This window comes from Dendropsophus ebraccatus, unplaced genomic scaffold (assembly GCF_027789765.1).
Source record: "Dendropsophus ebraccatus isolate aDenEbr1 unplaced genomic scaffold, aDenEbr1.pat pat_scaffold_1314_ctg1, whole genome shotgun sequence".
Taxonomy (NCBI): domain Eukaryota; kingdom Metazoa; phylum Chordata; class Amphibia; order Anura; family Hylidae; genus Dendropsophus; species Dendropsophus ebraccatus.
This window is the reverse complement of record NW_027208734.1, coordinates 1-5286: the sequence shown is the minus strand read 5'-3', so window position 1 is coordinate 5286 and position 5286 is coordinate 1. Positions and strand designations below refer to the sequence as shown.

Genomic DNA, 5286 nt, shown 5'->3' with positions numbered 1-5286 from the left:
TTACAGGGTGTCAATGTATCAGTGCCTCATGGTGATATTGTAAAGCCCACAAATTTTAACAGGAAAAAGATTCCCTACCCGTGGTCTAGACCAGTGCTTCCCAACCTTTTCCACCTCGGGGCACCCCTTGGAAAATAAATTTCCTCGGGGCACCCCTACTAAATAATGTTCTACAAAATAAGAAAACAGTCATACAGTGACTCACAGGAGACTTCTTTAATCTGAGGCGTCACTTTCCCTTTTCCTCTCCATCCAGTCCTCCATGATTATTTCTTCCAGATATGTTTCATCCCCTCAGAACCTGCGAGACAAAATTTAGGCTCCGCACATTTCTAGCAACTTCCTTTCCTTTCTCCCTCCTGTAGGCTCCCATGGTAACTGCGCTGTTTGGTGTTATGTGCAGTAAAGCGACAAGGAATGTGGGATGCCCCCTGTATGTAGGATCCCCTGCTATGCCCCCATGAGCTAATAATGCCCCCAGAGGTGGCCCCCAAGAGCTAATAATGCCCCCAGAGGTGGCCCCCATGAGCTAATAATGCCCCCAGAGGTGCCCATGAACTAATGCCGCCAGAGGTGCCCCCCATGAGCTAATAATGCCCCCAGAGGTGCCCCCACGAGCTAATAATGCCCCCAGATACTAATAATGGGCCCAGAGGTGACCCCATATACTAATAATGCCCCCAGAGGTGCCCCCATGAGCTAATGCTCCCAGAGGTGCCCCCATGAGCTAATAATGCCCCCTGATACTAATGCCCCCAGAGGTGCCCCCATGAGCTTATAATGCCCCAGAGGTGCCCCCTATGAACTAATGCCCCCAGAGGTTCCCCCATATACTAAAGCCCCCAGAGGTGCCCCCCATGAACTAATGCCCCCTGCTCTGCCCCTAAAAAAAAAAAAAAAACATCCTAATCACCTAATCCGCGCTGTGGCTGCAGGCAGCAGCTCTCCTCCTCCTCTTCTGGCTCCATCTTGCGAGCCACAGGGTCGGGACGTCCGGCAGGCGTGATGACGTCACATCATCACGCCTGCCGGAGAGGTCACGTCCTGGCCTCCCATAGGCTGCTGGTATGAAGTGCCGGCAGCCTATGGGAGTGAATGTAGGAGCAGGATGCCGAAACTTCCTGCTCCTACATTATGCTCACTTTAATGTTCCGCTCGCTCTCTGTGCGGGCGGATCAAAGTGATCTGTGCATCCTGAGAAGCTGCGCGGCCGCAGCTTCTCGGGATGCTTAGTGACAGCGCACGTTTCCCACCGGGATCCCGCAGCACCCCTGGCGGGTCCTCCCGACACCCCGGTTGGGAAACGCTGGTCTAGACCAATTACTTTAGCTTGAAGTGCGCCGGCTTCAGATTTTGGCAGGTACGTGGCAGGACGGTATCTGCGGTATTTCTTTTATCCCCGTCTGAGCTGCGAGTGCTGCACAGGTCAAGGACTCCTCTGGCTCTGTGCTGTCTGTTAAGAGATGCAGGGATATCCCCGCTCCCCACCACCTCCGCGTGTCAGAGCACGTAGACCGCCCAGCAAAGAACTCCCCACGTCCGATGCAGTGTGATGGGCTGCGGCTAAAAGGTGTGCAGGTCTGTGTGGTGCACACCATAAATATATACCCCCCTTCATTGGCCGCAGGGCACCTCACAGCCCAGCACACCCACACGAGGGACCTCACCAGTGACTAGTAATGCCGACCAGGGGGGGGGGGGGGGTTTTGGGGATGCACTGCTAGCGGTGTTCGGGTGGTGATGGGTTCTGCCTTGTGATGCTCGGGTGTGCTGGGCTGTGTGGTGCGCCGCGGCCGACAAGGGGGGATGCTGTTTTGGGCTTTAAGTATGGTGATGGCAGGGGGTGGGGGGTGTTCAGTGTGATGGGCTGCAGCTGATGGGTAAGCTGGGCTGTGTAGTGTGCCAGCCGCCCAGCATAATGGGCCCCCTGCCCGACACTGCTGTCATAGTGACCCCTGCCTGGACAGTTTATCCTCTGATATTCCTATAAGTGTTTTTCAATTAAATAAAGGTTTTTATGCAGCCATATCGGCCTCCCATCTCTATGTGCCCCCTGTATAGTCATACACCCCTATCCCTATGTGACCCCCTGTGTATGCACATCCTGTAGTGTGTACATAGATGTATACCTGTGTATACATGTTCTGTAGTGTGTACCTAGCTATATACCAGTGTATTTACGTCCTGTAGTGTGTACATAGTTTTATACACGTCCTGTAGTGTGTACATAGCTATATACCTGAGTATACACTTCCTGTAGTGTGTACATAGCTGTATACCTGTTTATACACATCCTGTGGTGGCTGTGTAGCTGTATATATACGTCCAGTTACTTTATTTTCCCTTCACTTTTTAGAATCAAAATATTGACAGCTTTGCATGTCAAGTGGGTGTGGCTTACAAAAGGGGTGTGTCCGAATTGTTCAATTATCGTTACTGCAGCTACATGTGCCGTTAACCGCGATATTGATTTAGGCCAATATCGCCCAGCCCTAGTTAAGAATCTTTCACATTCCCATACAAAAGGTGCAGATTTTTTTATCATGCATTTCCACTACATCCACTAACATTCTGATTAAAATATTTCTCAGGGAAAGACTAGCCAGTTTCAAACAAGCAACTGAATCCCAGCACCTATGAACCAAGCTCATCAGTGAAAGCTTGAGAAGGATTTTATAGCCTCTCTCCATAGCTTGTGCACCAATGAGGCCACAAGCTACCATGATTGATACTTTGTTGCTAAATGCTACATTTCAATTTCAGAATTTAAGCACAAAACATTGTCCATTTTATAACTGCCAATAAAATGAAACTTCAATATAAGTGAATTCAAGTAAAATAGTTTTATTCATTTACATTAGGATAACCTAGCCCATCTTTATGACTTCCTTATAACAGAACATTCACTTGTACAAAACAGGTTGAAAACATTCCAGACAAAAAAAAAAATTAACGTAAAAATATAAAAATTAGGAAGGGGGAAAGTTCTGGAATTATTTTGCATCTTTCAGGGTCTGTCTCCAATTCCAGAGATCATCAATCATCTGCAATGTAAAACAAATTTAATGGGAACACATTTTTTATATAGATAAAACATGCACTTTACTGCTTATTCTATTAATGTGCCTGAAAGGCATCAACCTCCAGCAACTTACCTTCTTATTGTCAGTTCTGAAACAATTCTTCACATAGTTTGTAAATTTTACCTCCGCTTTTGGAAGAGACCCACCCTAAAAAAGCATTAATTATATTAAGTTATGTTCCTTAACTTAGCAGTTCATGTAAGTATCACTTTGCTTTCTGGACAGAAGATACCAAAACCACAGCATTGCTGAGCAATGGGAATGCAGAAAGCAAAAGCTGTAAGGAAATATTAACACCCACTGAAGAAATCTCTCCAATTGGAGGGTCCAATTCAATGCATCCAAGTAGTGATGTTTATGCAGCATGGATTTTACAAGTGTGCCACATGAATGTACCACAGGGGCTCAACACATTCAGCATTTCTTAACGCTTCAAACAAGTTATGGAGGATTAGAAAGACACAGGTACTTTCTTTCCGGCACAGGAGACTTTTTAATCATCTTTAAAGGACACCTGTCACCCCCCGTGCCAGGGTGACAGGCTCCTGACCCCGTTAGATCCCCCTATACTCACATGATCCCGCTTCCTGAGCCGGTCGGGTCATGGAGATATCAGCGCCCGAAGCTGGCGTGCGCTGACAGCGGAGTCAGATGCCCCCAAGAGAATGAATGGGGGAGTCCGATGCTCCGTAATTCTCTATGGGCATCGGACTCATCTCTCAGCGCGGGTGCTCATATCTCCGTGACCCGACCGACTCAGGAAGCAGACTCAGGATCACGTTTAAGTATAGGGGAATCTAACAGGGGGTCGGGAGGCCTGTCACCCCGGCACAGGGGGGTGACAGGTCCTCTAAACACTTGATGGCCATGTCCTTTCCATTCTGCCTCCTTTGCTTCTAAAATCCAGGACTTATTTTCCATTGATAAGGACTTCAGGGTAATGTGTTGGACCATTTAGCTTTTAAAAGCTAGGATAAGATACAATTCAGAAGTAAAAAAAAAAATTGGGGGTGTAGTTTCCAGATTGTGGAAAGGTTTGAGCAAAAGCAAATTCTATAAGTTACAACTAAAATCCAACAGATCATATGGTTAGTAGATAACTGTTGTGGCCATCTCTTAAACCAGTTAAACATGTCAACATTTTTAATAGTTTGATCAATTAAAGCCATATGATAGGATAATAAGAGTAATCCACGTACCTTTTCAAACGTAGCCTGTATTTTCTCTTTATCTGTTCAAGAGTAAAGGGTGTTTTGGGAGTCTTCGGGGTGTTTTTGCCATCTTGTTTCCCTTTTTGTTCTGGAGTCTAAAAGGAAGCAAACCATTAAAACGCCATTCAATACTAATGACTTCCAATATTCACATAAGCACAATATAGAATGTGGAAGCCTAAATAAAACAAGTCATTGTAATCTTCATGAAGTTCTAACAACTTAGCAATATGGTCATTAAAGAAAAAGTTTACATTTTCACATATTGGCTTGCAGCAGTAAAGGGAGACACCGTACCCAGGCTGCCACCAATGACTGGTCAGAATTACAGGGCTGCACAAGCCCTTGTCCCAGAACAGTTACATATGCTGCATGCACTGTTAGACACTGAGCCCCCCCCCCCCCCCCAATGTCTATTCTGATATTAGCATAGGAACAGACATTACATTTTCTGGCTGTTACCAACGTTGCAGCTGCTTAGTGTGCTCAGTGATTGACAGTCATACCACTCAGCTTGAATGCCAGGGGCTGCAAGTGGCAAAGGCTTCTTCAGCAAGTCTACTCTAACATGCATTACAATAGACATTAGGGAAGGCCCACTATTCCAGTTCTCTGATGTGCTGCAGGCTGGAATGCTTCCTTGCTCCTCTTGTATACATAGACTGGGACAAGCTCTAAGCCATGCACTTCTCCCAGATTTAAGTAGTGATTAATGGGGGTATCAACATCTCAAATGATAATCATTTTCAATAGAGAATACCCGTTTAATAACAGATCCACAACTTACTTTTGGGAGGTTTAGCAGGAGTGGACGGTTCAGAAGCTTTTCCATTATGGCTGGACTTTTGGGCAGATTTCACTTTTGTTACTGGAGCAGGGCTAGAAGATTACAAAACCCAAACCACATTTTAAAGCAAATTGCAATCAAGATATTAGCATTCATTGCTAAAATGTTCTATAAATTTGCACTCATTGGGTGGGAAAAAAACATA

General features: G+C 45.9%; 1 long non-coding RNA gene across 1 annotated transcript; it reads right to left on the bottom strand.

Annotated features, from left to right (window-relative positions):
- Positions 1-2824: 2824 nt before the first annotated feature.
- On the bottom strand, positions 2825-5148 carry LOC138775085 (uncharacterized). The gene is made up of 4 exons (XR_011360487.1): positions 5082-5148; positions 4283-4389; positions 3156-3230; positions 2825-3044 (listed from the first exon to the last, which is right to left on the bottom strand). It is a non-coding gene; the product is annotated as an uncharacterized lncRNA (long non-coding RNA).
- Positions 5149-5286: the final 138 nt, after the last annotated feature.